This window comes from Zootermopsis nevadensis, unplaced genomic scaffold (assembly GCF_977971745.1).
Source record: "Zootermopsis nevadensis isolate Lab colony 2312 unplaced genomic scaffold, Znev_1.0 Znev_ptg000024l, whole genome shotgun sequence".
In the NCBI taxonomy this organism is placed as follows: domain Eukaryota; kingdom Metazoa; phylum Arthropoda; class Insecta; order Blattodea; family Termopsidae; genus Zootermopsis; species Zootermopsis nevadensis.
Genome location: NW_028259156.1, coordinates 8,727,117 through 8,748,186, shown reverse-complemented (window position 1 = coordinate 8,748,186; position 21,070 = coordinate 8,727,117). Strand labels below are relative to the sequence as shown.

Below are 21,070 nucleotides of genomic sequence, written 5' to 3'. Positions count from 1 at the left end.
GCTGCCTGCCTACTTATATTAGACACCTCAACCAGTATATTTCCCCTGTATTTTATATCGAGGGCATAATGCCACAATGGTGTACCAACACATTTTTATAACAGGAGATATTTGGTCTAACTTCATAAAACAGTGGAAAGAATGTCATACCAGAAGTGCTGCTCTACACAGCGATACACTTACATTTGGATGTGAGAACACTAACGACTATACTCAAACAAAAGCCAGTGGTTATCCAACCAATGACAGATTCGTGAATCTCGAGGTCACGTAGCTCGCGGTCACTTGACTTGCCTTCGGGTGTCTTCGCGTTGTGCCCCTATGCGTCGCGACACTCGTCGTAGGGATAACTAAAGACCTCGGTTTGTTTACCGTCGTCCTTATCGTCGTCTCTTGGACCGTCGTCGTGTTGCATGTTGCATTGTGTCGGCGAATGGACGTCAGGTGCCGCACCGACGGGTGTTAAGACGTATAAAGGAAATATTTAGAATAAAGCCAATATATAAACTTCCTTTCCGTATAGACGTATTTACGTCAAATTCTCCGGAACCGTAGTTCCACTGACAATTTTTGGCTGAATTTACATCTTTCTTCTCCGACGTAAGCCGGACGTGGATAGTGAGAACGTGAGAGAAACAGCTTTCACTTTCTGCAGAGGCGAAGAAGGAAACAAAATGAGCGAGACAGTGAAACTATTGCATTGATCGCTATTTTGCATTCAGTGTGAAATCCTTGAATTGTAAGTACAGTATGTAACATTCATACGTCTGTCCAACCTGTCGGATTTATATTAGCTGTAGAAAACGCTTGCGTAGTTGAATACAGTTAAATTCTTTGTAGAAGGAAAATTCCAAAATGGGATTTAGGAATTTATCGCTTGCTGACGCATAAAAGAAATAAACGTACATACGAATACAGTGTCTTGAAACTGCACGAAAAATATTATTACCTCGCAAAAATGTACCATTGGATTTCAGCTGAAAGGTAAAGTCGCAGTTGAAGTCTTTCTCACATTGCTTATATTATATTATTTATGTATATTCCTTCTCTTATACCAGAACTACTCCAATGACTACAAATATATTGGGGAAAAAGCTGCTAGTACATTCCATTTACTGCTATCTCCAATATTGTACCTAATCTAACCCTACTTCTTTCGGCGTGATTGGACAGGTAAGATGTCGACAAATGGAGGACGAAAATTGAATTTATCTGCGAATGACGAAATTTTTATTATTGGAATCAATTGTACTTAATCGTGTAATGAGTACTTGTCGAAGAGCACAAATATTAGTTAATATATCTTATTTTTTATGTGGCTCCAAATAAACTAGGAAACATATTTATACAAACATTCTTTTGCAAGTTTTCTTGATGAGCTAAAAATTATTAGTGCTCTTATGTAAAGTGGTCGTCAAAATTCCTCGATCTAAATGAGAACTGAAATGGTCCGACAACTTTCTGTACAAATATAAAATATTAAATTTAATTAAATTCATATAATTTTTTCTGTTGTTGATTTTTGCGTGCGGTGTGAGATTTACACGCTTTACATCACATCAGCTGTATCTAAACTCGTTTATTTCTCCCGCCATCGCTCATGGTATGAATCCTACGCCAGTGTCCTAACAACAAATGAAGGTAAGAAAGTTGTTACCTTGCTAACAGCAGTTTTACATTTGCAGACAGGTGCGATACTTCCTTTTATTTAACCGCGATTGTATTCCACGAGAACAATCGGTGACTTCCGCACAAAGACATTCACATTTTCTGAAGACTAGACTATAATCACTCACCATAAAGTTTTATATATCTTCCAGATTAACACTTCTGTGCGATTTTGGTATTTTGTATCTATTGGACCTTTAATTGAGTGGGCGCATGTATAAGTGACAATACGCTCTTTTGCTATCCGCGTTTTCGCTTGTTTGCTTTTTTTTCAGAATCATATGAAGCATCAGTAATGTATCCGCGGCCACAGTAAGTTATGCCGCGCAGGACCACCAAGTTTCCCTAGCGCCCTGATGATTGGGGCTGAAAGTTTATTGGAAATATTTATAAACTTCTACCAGATTACACGGCGCAACATCCCAGAAGATAGCCATCTTCATACACGCCGCCCTGACAACCTGAAATCTCATTTACATAATACAGGTTTTGTTGAGCATATTTCACGGTAGAAAGTCAAGACTATCAAATACAAATTTCAAGGAACATACTTACAGTGTTCTGGAAGGGAGACTAACAAATTAAGTCTTTTTTGTTTTATAATAACGTTGAAATGTGTGTCCAGAATAATGCAACACCCGTGTATCTTCCCGTGTTTCTGTCGAGTATCGATCACAGAGCTCTGGTACGTTAATTGTCCGCGTACCAACTGCCATGAATCCTGTATAAGCCAACATTAATAAACCCACAGATTAATGAACACTTTGGGATATCTACTTGCCTGAGCACGTGATAATTACACTCACAGAGCAGCCAATATATTATTCTTCCTCATAATTTATCTGGTAAGCTCACATGGGTACTAATGTTACGGAGTTACGCATAAGCCAATCAAAATGAACAAGTTTCCAGATAACGTTTCTCAAGTTCAGGTAGTGAACGTTACGTTCGGGTAACACGACTTCCATTTCGCAAATTGTTTTTGATTTGTTGGTCCAGTTATGGCTGTAGGAAATCGTACTAGGGTATAGAAGTTCTGGAGTGGCACGTATTTATCTTATTTCCCTTTCGAACAGACCACAAAATCAGCTTTTACCTTAAGTAGTACTCTTGAAGTTGCGTGTACAAATCCTCGTGAATTCTCTCTTCCTTAACTCCGCGCTTCGTAGTGACCTCCAAAATCCAGCAAAATGCTAAGGGTGAAAGTTCTCCCAATTGCGTGATACCTCAACGACCATACGCTGATTCAACACTGACGCTGTAAAATTTACTTTCACATAAATTAAGGCGTTTGTCTCTGCTATTGTTCATTCACGGAGATTCATTAATATTTTGAAATGTAACTCACAGTACTAAGAATATTTAAAATTTGTGGGTGCTATACTGGTGTAACTTGTAGCCTGCCTCTGAAAGTATAAGGTGAATTACAATATGAAAATATAAATTATAATTTATCTAACTAAATTTATCAATAATTAAATCCGTCCAGCTTAGGATAAGTGTCACGTATGGATCAGTAACTTAATGTAGTCATATTTATTTTCTTTGACCATTATTTAATAATAAAGTTTTATTTTATATTTAATACTCTATTCTCTTTCATTTATATTACTATAAATATGTGGTTATTAATAAAAAATAGAATCTTTGTAAATATATAAAAATTCTTAAAATTACAACGCAACATGTGGACAAAATAATAATGTATTTATCAGTTATGATAGGAATTACATTGTGAATTAATGGAGAATTTGGTGTGTGTTGTTGCAATTCATATTACACATTTTGATTAATTTAAGATAACATTAAAATCTCAGTGAAAAATTAAAGGAATAGAATTTGACTACTTAATAAAACTGCAACTTAAAACTTCTGTACCAGAGTTTTAGAAACTTTGTGAACACGTTAGAAGTAGCTACGGTCGGACGCGAAAGTCGATCTTTCCGGAACATGAGGCAAGAGCAGAGGACTATAAATTCTTATACTATATCAATTATCCCTCGAACATAGTTCTTTCTTTTATGACTTTCCCAGTTATCCGGCCATATATTCTACGCATAAACTTTTCTCGTGTTCCCTTCTCTGACCTCATAGAGTAGCTTACAAAATATCCCACTTCTTTGTTTACATGCCAAAGAAAAACAGGCTTCACTTATTTCGAACGATCTGCAGCTTAAAATTATTCATTGTCAGGACTTTTTCCATCGTCTGTTCTTTAAAACCACGACGTTTCGGAGGTTGGTTTTGTCACCGTCTTCAGGTGAGAGATACCTACTCTGTTGGGTTCCTTAGATAGAGACCAGTGACAGAGACTAGCTTGTGCCAGTCCAGGTCCGTGGTTCAATTCCCGAACGGACTGAAACTTGAGATGAGGGGTAAACCAGACTTTGGCATATTAATCTGGTTTATATGAACGAAGGAGGTGTGATTAGATGATACTTGGTACACCTCACTTCATCAAAATTTGAGTGATTTGATTAAGTTTTGGCTTTGTCCAATGTATCACATTGGGAAAGAGAGTGGCGCCATCCTGGCGTGTGAAAGTCTCTTCCCCCAACATTCGGTTTAGTGACCGTTGGTTTGGGGCGCCCTAGTAGGTGTGAAGTGACGATTGCCAGATGACCGCTGCTCCACTACGACTCGGACCAATGAAATTTGAATGTGGCTGTTCGGCACGTTTCCGACGTCATAAGTGACTTTTTGGGGGACGAATCGGATTGTCATATTCAATTCAAAATTCAAAAACTGTTACGATCAGGGAATATAAAAAGCGAGGTTGCGTTGGGGCTCGCTCTCTAAAAGTTCGGTTCTTAAAGGCAAGCAGACAGTTTCTCCTCGATTCATTAAACTTCAAGATCAAAATACAACAGCCGAATCATCGCGCTGCCCAAAAATAAGAATAACTTGTTAAAAGGAATTAAAAGGTGAAATATTTCCAAGGTGACTTCGGTGTGGTCTGCAGTTTGTCATCCCCACAGATTTCACGTCCTTGGCGCACGGCCGCTCCAACTATCACAGTCCCCGTATAATCCCTGAGGGTCGGAAAATCTTGCTCGCCGACAAACCTTACCCCAATTATTATCCCTTATATCCTTCCGCTTTATATCAAGCTGTAACCGCGAGCAAACCGGGCACGCTACTGGGTTTGATCCCGGGGCAACCAGAGTGAGAAGAAAAACAGTCAGCGGAAGGGCGGTTGCAAGCTCTATCTAAGGGACCCAACAGAGTAGGTACCTCTCACCTGAAGACGGAGACAGAACCAGCCTCCGAAACGTCGTGGTTTTAAAGAACAGACGACGGAAAAGTCCTGACAATGAATAATTTTAAGTGTAAACTACCGTCGTCAAAACCCTTTAGAATTGGATCTGCAGTTTGTACTCTTCTCAGCTTCTATATTTCTTCAGCGTCATATGTGACAACACAAATCATAAGATATGACATCATTAAAGGACATTAACGTTGTGATGTTGTCTCTAATTTTCCAACTGTAAGTTGTTGTCAGGTTCCTTTTGTATCTCCATTTTCTTGAAGTAAATTCTGTATGAATTTAGCATTAACATCTGTATTATTTTTAGGATTTATTTCATGTATTCACTCCTTGTTGAGTCGATTACTTTAAACCGTAACTTGGCCAATCGTTAGACATTTGCTACCGCTCAACTATTTAAGTAATTTTATTTTGAGACGCAGGGTAAATATTCCAGCTGTATGTAATAGTACAACTTGTTTCATAACTTGAAAGAATCTATTAATATTATGCATGATGGAATGGGCTTATACCTTAGAGTTTTGTGTTGTTTATTATATCATAAAAGACCTTTCCCAATATTGTTCAGTTAACGAAGTAGTGATTTATTTCAAACCTCTAAACTGTGACTAGTTTCACCAACGGTACATACATTCTGTACTCTGAAACAATGGAAGTGAGAGTGCAATATCTATAATCAATATTACTTTTTATACATGTAGAATAAAGATTTTTGTACACTTACTCAATACTCAACCGTTCACACGTATCATACTTTATTTTCTTCATATAGAGATTTCACGTTCTACCAGACTGTCCGGCGAAACAACCTAGAATACAATCATCTTTTTATAAGGCCTAATATTTGTTGGTATAGCACTACGTTCGGGCTGAATATTATTTTTTAAAGGAAAACGCAATATTTAACTCTAGATATGCCTAGGAAAATGATATAGCAAAATAGCATAGAACTCAAAATATGATAAATCTTAAAATGGACATTATGAAAACAAATTAAACACGCTAAAGAAATATAAATTTCTGACGTTCTGGTCAGACCTAAATTCGTGTTCAGGTGCCATAATTAAAAAAATCCACTGCATGAATTTCACCAGAAGCTCCTATGTGTTTTCTAAAAAAAATGTCAATTTTGATGTAAATAGAATTATCTCCAGCTGTAGAATAGAGTTGTAAGTGCGTTATTTTCTTCCTTTGGTATTTAATAAAAATTTGTAGCAAAATATTTCATTATGAGGATGGGTCAGAATTATAATTACAGAAATCTATTTATAAAGTAAACTATAAAGGCATTGACACCAAAATGATATCCAACATGGCAAATCTGATATCTCCTTTAAGTCTCCTTTTTCTACAGAATGTAGTAGCTTCTCTTCAATATTCCATTTTAACGTTGTTATATTAACTTCTCGTCGTCTCCTTCATAAAGACAGTGCAGGTCTCTTTTTTATTTGAATCATTTTCTCATTTCAATATGTTGGCTCATCAGTTCCATTCACCGACATTCTTGTTATCCGTCTTTTGTTAAAACTCACAATTACCCGTCTTGCTACTGTCTACGTGTGCATTTCTTACAATGGCTTTTGAGTTTATCCTCATTGATTAGCTACTCAGGGCAGTTCAAGTCCACAGTCTTTGGAGGAAATCCTCACCCCACCAATTCAACCGAAAGTTAAACCACATATACTCTTTATGTTCGCCTGATGTCACAACCAAAGAAACTGCACTATCCTTTCTTGCGATGTTGAAGAATCACGCTAAAACTTTACGCGCTGTTTGTTAGTATAATGAAGGTGCGTCTACTCCCAATTGTCTTTATTTTATAAGCACGCTTTCTTGGAAAACTTTTCAATTGTTCTGCAGTTCCGTTTCTTTAAAACTTTAGATTCTCCACCTTGTTTTGCAGTCTGAAATTTCATTACCTTTTACTCCACTTCTCTGTTTACAAGGAGACGTCTTTTTCATTATTATTGTTGACTGTAATCAGTGATACGAACGTCAAGAGACCTGTGCTGTAGATATTTAAGTGACGAACTCCTGGGAAATCCTTTAATTTTCTTATGCGAGTGCACTGAAGATATATCATAAATCCACTTCTGTGAATTTAGTAAGTACAACGGCTCGACATCGCAATACGAAGCATTAATTAAAACCTTTTAAATTACAAAAATGTATATATACATGTTGATAAATATTTATTAAGGATGTTGTACTGAAAGAGGGTGACATTTACGGGTAATATAGCACATATCACAGCTGATAAATGCACACAGAAATTTGGTCGTAAAACATTAAAGAAAGAAGCCTCATAAGACTTATATGAGATCTGAGGGTGTGGATTGGATTAATCTGACTCAGGATAGGGACCAGTTGTGGGCAGTTTTAAGCATGATACTGAACCTTCGGGGTTACATATGAAAATGGTACTTTTTTGATTAAAGAAAACTATCAAATTTTCAAAAATTACTGCTGAATGTAATTTTAGTCAACTAAACATTAATTTAACTCAGTCAGACTACACATTTTGCGTGCCGTGCGCATTTTCTGATTCAAACTGTTTTTTTTTGGTTTTATGGTAGAGACGTAGCATAATGTTACTCTCGGGTGAAATAAATTAATTCTCTCTGCATTATGATGTCGGCCTACAGTGTAACTCAAGAAAAAGAGGGCGTCAACCAAAAATATTACTATATCCGATTCCTAAAGGAAAAGACCGTGCATATATATATACACACACACACGCACACACATACAGAGTGTTGGGAAAAATGAAGCATAATAACTGGAACTGGTGGAAAACCTAAAAAAATTATGAACGAAAATGTAAATGAAAGAATTCGCTAGACGGAATATTTACGTTACCGCCAAATAGAGCAATCACGTTGTGGGTGAATAAAGCTTATAGTACGTGAAGTAAAACAACAGGAAATACAAAGATAGCTCACTTCAATACGAGGGTCGATAGTGATTAACACTCATGGCTCAGTTGTAGGCCTGCTGTTGAACTGAGCAGTCATCACGTGGCAGTCGGACACCAGCAAGAAATGGTACGTCACATGAACTTCACGTTTCTCGAGTGCTCTGATTCGTATTTAATTCTAGGTGTTTGTGGTAACCAGACCTGTGGTGTAGCCAGGGCTGATGCAGAAAGATTTCCAACACGCCGCTATCCAGACAGTAGTATGTTACACCGGCTGGACTGTTCTGTAACAGATTCAAAAATATAGAAATTTATGTCAGCAAAGTTTGTTTCATTATTATTACAATAGTCAACTACTGTCCATCTTCAAATACAACGTACGATTCACTGTGAGTAACTGCTGTTTTATTTGTCTCCTTACATAATTTCCCCCATTTAAATTAATTTGTAAGATTTGAGGTTTTCACAGCGGTGAGTATGAAGATTTCTGTCTTCTGGGTTGTTGCGCTGTGTAGTCTGGTCGATGTTACCAACGTTTCAGAGGTCATACTGCCTCCGTTTTCAGGGCGATGAGTATGAAGATTTCTGTCTTCTGGGTTGTTGCGCTGTGTAGTCTGGTCGATGTTACCAACGTTTCAGAGGTCATACTGCCTCCGACACTGATGACGGAGGCAATATTACCTCAGAAACATCGACTATACTACAAAGCGCAACAACCCAGAAGACAGAAATGTTAAATTAATTTGTTTTCAAAAAATTATTTTTACTTTGCTGTTTAAGAAATCTCTCTGCTAATAGAAACAGACGGTACATTAGCGCTTTTCTAAGAATCTGTCACTGGACTCTTTATTTGTTTACATTCTTTTATATGTAGGCGCCATCTACGTCTGGGTCTCCCAATTGATCCCTTCCTTTCAGGTTTTCATATTAAAAATGTAATATTAAAATGTAACGTCATCTTACCTGCGATAGCTAGAGTACTCCATAAAATTTAACACAGTTGCAAGAGACAAGGCACGGATATGAATTTAAACTGTTACCGACTGCAACTGTAGCGGTTCTCGGCTATAGTACATTCATGTCCCGACTGTAATTCAAACCTACGATCCCAGAGACTGAATAGCCAAAACTCATTTCTCAGACCGTGCTGGCGTTATGATCGGCAGAGAATTTGCTGTTGGTAGTTTATTATAAAGAAAGTTATTGTTCTTAAAACTGTCATAGAACTTGCGTAACTTCATCAGTCAGGAATTAGTTGACAGTTGAATTGGTCGGTATTGGGGACAAATGAAGAAATGTAAAGTAGTTTCAGAATCAACTCCGAAATATTTTAAGAAATAAATATCTTTGAGTGCTTTGACGTTTGAAAATCGTGTGAATATAGTAAACAGTCCTATGAATTTAACGATGTTATTCAAATATAACATAGAATGGGGAATGTTGGAATTATTTACAGGTACAATCTGATTGGGAAGTAAGTTTTAAGGATATAAATTACCGTGACCTATTTAACATGATGTCTCCACATTTACCTGAATAAAACTTAGAAATAATCATAGATGTTACATTCTATCTCATAAAACATGGCTTTGTACAAATTAAAACAGTTTGAGTCATTACGTATTATAATTATCTTTAATCTTATCATAATCTTTAAGGATTAGATCATTTTTCTTTTTGTTCCGACTCCAGATGTGAAAAAATTCTGTTATTTCATTTCACAATTTCGAATGCCAGAAACGTGTGTGTGAAAATTTACCTATTATCATAATCTGTTATTTTTGATAATAATTTATAGACTTACTTATCTGATATTAAGAATGTAACGTAGGAAATATTAGACGATTTCTCTTTGGACTAATTATTACTAGTCTGTGTGACCCCACTTTATGATGGATTTAGTACAATATAACAAAATCTACACCAACATTAAGGATAGTAATCTTATGCGTATTCAAACCCATCATTTCAGATCCTTGTCATCCAATTATCCAACGTCCGACACCGCCAATTTTGCCTTTCATTTAATTACTCTCGCTTCAAAGGCTTGACACTGGCAATTAGCCGTGAGAGAGATGTTAAGGAGATCACACTTCACCTGAATCTTGACAGTGATCAAGAAGTCGGACATTACTAAATCAAGATTTCCTTCTCTTTGAATGCTTAACAGATGGAAAATGGCACACTTGAAAGATTTCATGTATTCTGTAGGGCCTTTCAATCTGGTACGATCGTCACGAAAATTAAAATTAATTTAATTATTTCCTTACACAGAAAGTAACTTGTTAAAATTTAAATTGGCTATGTATTTCATCTGTGAGAATGAAGCTCACTTAATACGGACTACCCTAAAAACGTACACACGATGAAAATTAATACATCCCTTGTAGAAAACGAACTCTAGACTCGCTTTGTAGTAATTGGCGGAAGAAATAAATTTATTTTCTAACTACACTAAAATACAGAACAATCCTCTCGCTTGATGCAGCAGACTTGAAGCAATAAAAGTACCATTTGCAAACAGTTTGTGATGAAATGTACGTACAAAGCAAGAACATTACCGTATCTCCCTCCATTTCTCTGCACTGATGAATGTAATAAAACACTTTCAGTTTGCGTTAACGCGATATCGAATTGAGGACGTGTCAATCATACATCTGCTCAGCCTTATCATTGATCAAATTGCACAGAGACCTAGCAGTCTGCAATTTCGAATGTAGTTTTCATCACAGTTGCGTCAATTCTGTGTTTGTATCTTACAGCCAAACACGTCAATAGCGACCCAGACGGCGTAGTGTTTCTCCTTCTTAAAATCGACGTAGATCATGGATTCATCGCTTTAGATGAATCTGAATGGATATATTTAAGAAGTGAAAAGACGTAACATCCCTAGTTGTACGAATTGAGATCTTTACGGCGATGAAGTTCGTCTTCTGGGATTTGGCTCTGAAGATGGAGACAATACGTTTCTACTAAACGTCTGCATCTACCGGTGAGTCTACACTGCACCAGAATTCAGTATAAAAATATAACATATACAGTTAACTACAAGATACAGAAACATGCAATTTCCATTGACGTTTCTGTAGTTAAACTCAGTTTTTTCAATAAAATAATATTATTTTAGCCCAGTATGCTTCTACCTCCATTGTCATAATCACAAACAGAATCTAATTGAATCGATCGTTTTTCGCTGCTTAAATGTCCTACTCAAGTAGCTATATAGTTTCAGTTTATGGTCAAAACCTAAATTAAATCATATTAGTATATATATACAGAGGAAGTTTAAATTTTCTTTTAAATAGGGGAGTAGGAAAATCTGTACTCCTCCCCCAGTATTGTCAGGGTCGAGAACAAAGAGATGGGCCGGGCATGTAGCGCGCATGGATGGGACAAGAGTGTGCACCGGGTACTGGTTTGGAAGCCTGAGGGGAAGAGACCGCTGGGGAGACCTAGACGTAGATGGGAGGATAATGTCAGGCGGGATCTACTGGAGATAGGAGTTGAAGGAGACTGGATTTTGTTGGCCCAGGACAGGGTCCGGTGGAGGGCCTTGGTTAATCCGGTGATGAACCTTTGTGTTCGGTAAACCATGTACTAGTTAGTTAGTTAGTTAATAGGGGAATAGGCATATCTGTTATAACAGCGGCTAGTGTAACAGAGGATCTTACCCGTTTAAGAGGTGACAAATGTTCACTGGACTTTCGCCAAAGAAAGAAGTGCAAGGGAATGAGAAACTTAGTTGAAATAAAAAGAAAAGAGAATGGAAAGGGGAAGTAAATAATCCAAACACCCCGAGAATATTTTGGCAATAATACAAGAACCGGAACGACACTTTTCTGTGCTTATTCTGCAGAGTAAACAACCGAGTCCTGAACTAATACGAACAGTTAGTTATTTCATGAGTACTTGATTGTCAGTAAGATATTGTTACATCGTAATGCATCGTCGCTGTAGCTTCTAAATTCACTTCTATCTAAAAGAAGAAACAAAATAGAATGTAAACCAGTGGTCCCCAACGCGGTGCCCGCGGGCGCCATGGCGCCCGCCTAGGCTTTTTTTGGGTGCCCGCGTTGATACGAAAAGAGGTTATACTGAATAATGAAGGTCGTTCAACCATGAACATTATAAAATAAAAGCACAGATCTCTACTTACTAATGCCCATCTTGACAATTGTTTGCGAGCAGCAACATCACCCTACACTCCAAAATTTGAAACAACATGTCCGATGCCAAACATCACACTAACTTCCCACTTGAGTAATAATAATTGTACTTTTGAAAGTACGTATTTTTGATTGCATGTTTTCTTGTATCATTAAACGTCGTGTTGTTTTGCGTATTATTTGGTGTCCATATCTTATTTGTCCAGAGAAAAGGCAATTTCGCTTTGTTAATTGGTTGGTGCCCGTCACGATCTCATACAAACTCTCAAATTTGCCCGTAGGCACAAAAAGGTTGGGGACCACTGGTGTGGACTAGCAGAATATGCTACTCATGTATGTAGATGTCTAACAATCTTATAATAACACGAGAGCCAATAAATCATATAAATATAATTGACATAAACTGTTCTCGTTGAAATTTTGAACAAATATAAAGGACCTATAAAATGTTCTGTTCTTCCGCAAGTGTACACAAGGTGGATGCTGATTAAAATGCCCAGTCTTTATAGCGAAGCATGCGCAGTAGGAACTGTGCCTTATAACATTCGTGCAGAATTATTTTTATTACGCTGATGCCCGAGAGAGAACACCTGCGTAGCGGAATAATGTTCAAAGTAATGCTTGAGTTGAGTCATAAAATTCTTGAGCGTAAGTGCTTACTTACTCTAAACGATAATGAAATATCAACAGTCCTGATGAAGGCGACAATACAAGTTGAAATTTCAGTTCATGCTACATGATGCATCTCGCTATTAGACTACCGGAATTAAAATACTGGCTAGTCGCTTCGATGGTCTAGAATTTCCCCGCGTTTTATAGAATTCAGATGTTCATTGTCATGTTCACAAAAGCCGGTAGGGTCTCTGTCTCAAGACAACCGAATCGATTTAACACCTTCACACCTATTTTTTAACACTAAGTTGATATTTCACTAAATCTCTAAAGTCATCTCCTTTATTCAGGATTTTAGATCAAAATTTTCTGTGCATTTGTTTTGTACTCCATGTGTGCTGTATACCCTGCCCATCTTATCCTCCTTAATTTGATTGTCTTTATAACAACTGACGAAAATTAATAAATTACCCAGCACGTGTGGGTTTCCCCAACTTTATCAAAATTATGCGTTGTCAGGAATTTTTCCATCGTCTATTCTTTAAAATCACGACGTTTCGGAGGCTGGTTCTATCTCCGTCTTCGGGTGAGAGGTACCTACTCTGTTGGGTCCCCTAGATAGAGCTAGTCTCTGTCACTAGGTGACCCAACAGAGTAGGTACCTCTCACCTGAAGACGTAGAAAGAACCAGCCTCCGAAACGTCGTGATTTTAAAACACAGACAATGAAAAAAGTCCTAACAACGCATAATTTTAAGTGTGAACTACCGTCGTCAAAACCCTTTAGAAATATAATTACTTTCACTTAAATCCAGCTAATCTCCTTAGCACTTTGTTTTTAAACATTCTCAACTTTTGCATGTTATTTAATTATGACGACAGATGACGTTTGATACCAAAAACACAACAGATAACATTATAGTATTTCATTACTATTGATATTATTAATAATATTATTATTGTCATCGAATCGAGGGGAATGGGATGGAAAGGATATACAGCACGTATGGAATACATGAAAAATGCTTAGGGAATACATATTTTGACATTGAGCGTTTTAGACAGGAAGTGGGAATTCGAAATATTTGATAGTTCACGGTATCAAGTTTTCACCATATTTACTGTGCCCCTAAAATTTTCCTGAAGAAACTTTTGATTTCTTACTATCGCTGAGGTTTGTTTTAGCAGAACATTGAGTACACCTGTCATTCAAAGAGGCCCGGGTTTGTTTTCTCGTAAGTCTTGGTTGCAGACAGACGTTCCTGTGATGAGATCAAAGTAATATCTTATGAGACAGAATAGCAGTCTCTTCCTTCAGACTGTGGGTTCATGTGTCTGTCATTGTCTCACGTTAACGGAGAGATGTGGATTGCTACAAACACTTCGAAATTCATTTCACTCGTGCGACACAAGGATAAGACAAAAGTCGTTTCATATAAATTAATTACTAGAGTCTTATAACATTGGTTATTACTCTGTTACGTTTTATTACTGTAATACTTACTCCCCGCTATGAAATAAATTACGTAACATTAGGTAAAGTGCAAAACGCTGAATCAGATACCCATTTTACTATAAGACGTAAAAATTACCTGAATTCTGTCGTAGTGCCACTTTGTCCTTCAGAGACCCCACAATGACCGAACTGGGCGCGAACCTTTGTCTCCGCGGTAAGAAACCGGAGTCTGAAGTCTGAATTATGGTACGACCTGAAGAGGGTCAATCTTTATTATGCATAGCTGGGGACTTCCTACGCCGTACTTGTTACAAAGCACGTTCGAGACTCCAAAATTTAACCTCTGTGTCTCATGTGGGCCTCTTCATGAACATTACTTGTGTCAGTCCCCATTGTCGTACACTGGGTCTTTATATGCAGCAGAAATCCCTCTTACTTGAACTTCGACCGCATGTCATCATTGAAAGGTGTTGCTTTGATGACCTAGAGTGATCGCATTCTTGAATACTGAATATGAAGTAGGTTTGAAACTTGTAAGGTTGAAGAATGCGTCAAGATTTCAGGGAAAGGGAGTAACACAGATCTGATTCCCGAAAGTGTCAGTCGGAAACCAATGGTCTTTGCATAGTGTAGACTAGTTGTTCTTAAATATGGGTTACGATCCAAAACGGGGTGACGAATTTTATACCAAACGCAGTTAAGAACGACTGGATATACTGACGTCAGTTGAAAGGAAACATTTCTGTGTCGTCAGGACTTGGAATTATGGTAAAAATTGTCTACATGTTCTAACAAATGAAGTATTAATAAAAAATAATATGTATCATAAGTTTTATGTCGGCTTTAATTCTGGGAATTATAATTCCATCTGAAGGCATTGCCTAAGAAACTCGGTGGTTCTAGAGCTTTCCTGAAAGTGGCATTGAAAAGGAATGACCTCAAGCCTTGATTTTGAATGAGGAACAGCCTTTCAGTCTGGACTACAACGCTTTATTTTTAAAATTTTTATATTATTATAATGAAACGTAAACTACTTCCAAATGCCATTAATGAGACTAAAATAATTTGTGATTCATTTCTGTTAACAAACCAGATCTATAAATAGACCTCTGGTCTGATATCTGTGTATACAAATTCGTATAAAAATTATTTCATAATAATTCTGTCGCTTTGACCAGATTTACAACTTTAACCTGTAACTATATTAATCACAATAAAAAAGTTAATCTGGGGATTCCCCACCCGTAAATTTTGCGCGCAGAGAGGCGTAAGTGTTTTAATGTATAAGTTCCAAATATACACCGAACCTTTCTTAAGTTGCAACATGCATAGAGACGGACAGACGAACGCACGGAGCGATTATAATAGGTGCTCCGATTGGCTAACGCGCCTTGTAACAATATTATTTACGACTGTGCGTGTGTGTTATGTCATCAGTAATGACGCTAGATGGAAGGATGTTTATTTAACAAGTGCTGTAACCATTATGCAGTTTTTAGAATTACTTCTAAAGCATATTAAGAAAAGAAAAAAACAAAGGAAATGGAAAAAGGGCAATGGATGAATATCAGAAAGAAATCGTTCACCGTTGCATTTCAATGGGCCTTGTTCATTAGTATTGTCAAAATACCAATTGACACGTATGATTAGTTAGTTTAAAACCTGTTTCTGATTTACGGAGCGTGGGGCAAAATTAAATACAAAATCTGCTAATTTTGGAAGCGAAACATTACATTCTTTCTCAAATGAAAACAAAATTTGACTGACTTAAAATGAAAGGTGCATTAGTTGTTTTTATATGCCAATAAACTTAAATGCGTTATTCACCAAGTATGTTTTCATGGAGTTTTTAATATTATTTGCGAATAATAAATGAGTCAGGTTTCATTCAGGTTCGGTTTATCAGATGGTAAGGACAGTATTACGAAGAATTTATATGGACACGTATTTTACTGCCCACCATAATAACACTGAGCTTCCTTTTTAGTGTGGTACATCTACCTACAAGCCGCAATAACGTGAGGTCAGTGTACACATAAAGGTAACATGAAAATACCTAGTCGTTCATATGTGCAATTTAACTACTGTCCCTTTGAAGGGACGGTTTATACCGTCCCTGTGTACATTTAAAGGTCAATTTCGGTTTCTAATCATAAATATTGAATTCTGTAGACCTACGTATGTTACACGAAATCATAAAATGTTTTGTTCGAAAATTTATCACGGAAGTCCGCCATTATCACTCTTATGTAGAAATTAAACCCAGTTCTGATCTCACTGCTTGTTACACTCGCCCACACAAATCAAGATAGACGAGGAAGGGGAATTAGCTGTATCTTGTATGTGAAGAGGAATAGCTTGTATACAGCGTCGCCTTGAGCGACACAGAGTGAACTATGACGTACGAACCGGGACCCAAAACATGTTCTGCGACGCCCTACACAACAACAACTGCCTCACTGACATGTTGCTGTCTGGAGTAACAACCATGACTGAAATGTAATTTGAATAGCTTTACAGGTATTAGTGTTGTCTCTCGATGTACGCGAGAAAAATTCGTACCAAAACTAACTCCATAAAGTAAAGTCGTATTTGGGGAACTAGTAGTCGCTCAGATTGTTACGAAATTGCCAACCTTATTATTACTTTGTTCAAAAGAACTGGTTGAATCCAATGCACATATCTCCCATATTTTTAAGATCCTTTGTAATATTGTGTTTGAGCATATACCTGTTTCTCCCAAGTAGTTTTTCTCTTCATATTTCTGGAGTAAAATTTTGTACGCATTTCCTTGACTTGATAAATATAAAATTTGGTGAAGGGTCCAATCATGGAATTTTCTCATTCTTTCTATTACATAATGTCTCATAGGCCAGGATATCGTGCGTAGTCAAAAATTATAGGCGTATATATATACGAGGGTCGCTCATTAAGTAATGCCCCACATTTTTTTCCTCAGAACATATTTATTCAAGATGGCTCAAATTTAGTGACAATATAAATCAATGTTTCCTTTACACATACTATTTTTCCACATAGTCCCCATCAACTTGTACGGTTTTACGCCAGCGTGGAACAAGTGCATGCATGCCTTGCCGGTACCAGCTCTTGTCCTGTGCACGTAGCCATGTCCTCACTGCTTGAATCACGCTCTCGTCATCTTCAAATCTTGTTCCGCGGATAGCATCTTTAAGTGGCCCAAAGAGATGGAAGTCGGAGGGTGCCAGATCTGGACTGTAGGGTGGATGGGGTAGCACCGTCCAACCCAATTTGGTGATTTCTTCCCGGGTTCTCAGACTTGTGTGAGGGCGTGCATTGTCGTGCAGGAGCAAAATTTCTGCTGGATGCTTGTGAGGCCGAACTCGTCGAAAACGCTTCTTGAGGGTTTTCAGGGTCCTGATGTACGCGTCTGAATTGATGGTCGCACCTCTTGGCATCACATCCACAAGAATGACCCCATCACTGTCCCAAAAGACAGTCATCATGACTTTTCCGGCGGAGGGAGTTGTCTTGAATTTCTTCTTTCTCGGTGATTGAGGATGATGCCACTCCATTGACTGCCTTTTTGTCTCTGGCTCAAAGTGGTGTATCCAGGTTTTGTCACCTGTAATGATCCGGGACAGAAAGACCTCTCCCTCAGCATCAAAACGCTCCAACAATTCAGAAGAAATCGTTTTCCTTTGAATCCTGTGGTCTGCTGTGAGACTTCGTGGAACCCATCTTGCGCACACCTTCGAATATGCGAGAGCCTGGATAATTGCAATCACACTTCCATTGCTGACTGAAAGCTGTTGGGCCAATTGTCGAGTTGTGATGCGCGAATCCTCACGAATAATGGCATCCGCGCGGTTCAACATGTCTGGAGTGGTGGCTGTGGCAGGACGTCCAGAGCGCGGCAGATCACGGAGCTCGGTTTCTTCACTTCCTGAAGCTTTAACTCTCTTAGCCCAGCGACCAACGGTGCTCCTATCGACTGCACAGCTTCCATACACAGCACACAAACGTTTATGAATGTTCACCACCGTTTCTTTTTCAGCAACAAGGAATTCAATTACAGCTCGTTGCTTGTAACGAGAGTCGTTCACAGACGCCATTTTAACAGTTCACTACAGCTCCGCTATCGGTTGGAATCATTTGAAACTCCGTACACGAACGCGGGAAACATCAAATCTCAAGCATGTAAAAGTACACTTTTCTATCTTCATTATTGGCTGAGAAAAAAAATGTGGGGCATTACTTAATGAGCGACCCTCGTATATATATATATTGGAAGTTAACCTACTGTTTTTATTTATGTGATCTATCGTTCAGTAAGCGAGAATTACTACTGCAGATATTTATATGGGAGCTTTTGTCAGCAGAATTCCGGTATTAGGCGGACACTGACTTCTTTTTCAGAATTCGACTTAATAAATGATTGAAGATTTATTTAGATAACCCACATTATGTGTAAACTTAAATACAATTATCGACATTAAACATGACGAATTATTATATAGTGAGGAGAGGGTTTCTTCAGCTATTTTCCAATAAGTGGATAATTCACATTTTAACTAGTAATGTATCTCAGTCGTCAAAAAATAACAAAACGGCTCAAAGAAATAAGCTACATAAGCAGACATTAAACTACGAAAATTTTTTGTAAGTAATATGATGATACTGTTCACTCTTGTGATCATTTTCGACACTGATCATATGCAACATCGTTTAAGTTACGAATTTATAGTCAAAGCTTATTATAGCCGAAATAAATGTTAATCACAATTTTTGAAGTAGGTCTAACGAATGTGGTTTTCTTTGTATTTAACCAATATGCATAAATTTTAATTTTGCCTGATTAAAAAATGTAATGGAAATCGGTTTAGTAGTGTGGAAGATTACACCTTTGAAAACTGGGGACAGATAACTTTTCATTATGGGCCTTATGGGAACATCGCATAGGAAGTATAGCGTTTGTAACATAGTTGATTTCGTATATAGCCTAATATTTCTCTTAACAGACGTTTCTGGGACTGACTGATTTTAATAAATTATATCAGTATACTGCGGAAAACTGTAAAATGAATTTATTTTTAGAGAGGTTTATATCGTTTTAGAATAAGTCCGAATTTCGCATTTAGAAATTACGACGAAACTGTGTGAGGTATTTGCCACAAGATAAGAAATAACCAAGTCTTTGTAGCTGTTACTGAGTCAGTCTGTAACTATAAATTTGTTATATATGTAGGCGTGTTGAAAATTTCTTTATTATCTTATTCCGTTTTTGGGCTGCCTAAAAGAAGCAGCTTCATGACAAGGTAGTAAGTTGGAACGACACGTTTTAAATTATAGTCCAGCTCCAGCGACTTAGACACATAATCAATCTCAAAACTTCTTTCGCCAAGGACATATAGGCTGCATACCACAAAAAGTTTTGGGAGGAAAATCGAAACAGGGGGGAGGGTTTGAAAATGGAATCGCCGGAAGGGAGAATACTTACAGATAATAAGAAAAGTAGCCAGTCGAAGAGTTTGAGTGCAATCTGGCGGTGAGCCAAGTTACTAGGAAATTGGAAAGCCATGTCTTGTTTGACATGGACAGGACTCCACGGAATGGAGGCAACAACTTTTCCATGTAGGGATGCTGCGGAATGAGATACACGGTATTTGTGTAGTCAAATGTCAGGATTTGTCTCCCGTGTACGCCAAACCCGAAACGGAATTGAAGAATTAGATTACTCAGAACTTCTAACAGGGGTCAACCTTGTTTGAGGTCCATGTGCTGTGAGCAGTGTGTCCTTCACATTGGTCTTAGTAATTATGTGTAGAATCATACAAATGCGATGCGAAACTTCTAGGCGCATTCCTCTCTAAGTGCAGTTGGGCTATTCTGATCTGTTCCTTTGGATTCATTGTCTTTTGTGGTGAACGTAACATGTAACATTTGAAGTTGACTGAGGCAGAAGAGAGGAAGAATCGATGAAGAAAGCCTGGAAGCAGGGAGAGCAGTGGACAGTAGGAGGCAAGACGAAAATATGAAGCAGGGTTAGAGAATGGCAGGATAAACTGAAATGTCAAATATTGTCTTTGGTGACTGTGAGCGAACTCTAAAAACATCGGAAGTAAAATGTTATGTATAATTAAAACAAATACTAAGGAATTATAAAATGTTTCTAACGATCAGTCGCGTTAATCCAGAGTAGAAATCCAACCACTGAGAGAGGAAAAAGCAAGCTTGTTGGTCACTTTAGACCTATGTATCTACAGATCCATCTAAGCCTTTTCTTCAGAGGTCAGTTTGATTGGAGAGATCTCGATGGTTCTGTAGATATATAAATGTGCAACTTCTCGAAATGTTTTTCATGTCCTTTTCAGTAAGGAACTTCTAAATGCTTTTCTATTACTTTATCCTTTTCGGAGGTCACAGAGACGAAGCTGCTACTTGTTCAGGTAAACTAATAGACGAAAGAATGGAGCAATTTTAATAGACATTTCGCAGGATTTAATACGCGCCTAGGAGACATGATACATAAGAATCGTTGATTTACTTGACTGCTTATGTAGATGGCTGCCTTCTGGGTTGTCCATGGCGCTACAACCCAGAAGAATATTCTTCGGACTCAAAGCCTTGAAAATCTCAAATTCTGCTAACTCTTTGTGTTTTATAGCCTAACAGTGCAGATGGGACGTGGTTTATCTCCAATTAACCTAAAAATTAGCACCGTTCTATCCTTAGAGAAAGTGAGTAAAACTATGGAGAAATTCAGTCAAAATAATAGGTCTTCTGGCTGAGATTTCGAAACTAAATACTCGGGCGCGATGTTTTTAAATATTTATTTTTACTTACTCGTGGAATAAATTTGAGTACAGTAACAACTTTTCATGGAATCTTTGTCAAAAAATTGTGTTTCGCAAAATACAAACAAAAGTATAATGTTGCTGTTAACTCTGAAGTTGTTGCAGAAGTTTTACATGTAATACGTAACTTACTTAATCTTGTTCGTAA

General features: G+C 37.6%; 1 protein-coding gene across 4 annotated transcripts in view; it reads left to right on the top strand.

Moving 5' to 3' along the window:
* The window catches only part of LOC110827981 (E3 ubiquitin-protein ligase sina-like), a 635,101-nt gene that overhangs the window by 597,450 nt on the left and 16,581 nt on the right, over window positions 1–21,070 (top strand). For all 4 annotated transcript variants that reach the window (XR_015536943.1, XR_015536944.1, XR_015536941.1 and 1 more), the window contains one exon: window positions 10,616–10,845. The gene's annotated coding sequence lies outside the window, so the exon portion shown is untranslated. The remainder of the gene's footprint in view (window positions 1–10,615; window positions 10,846–21,070) is intronic.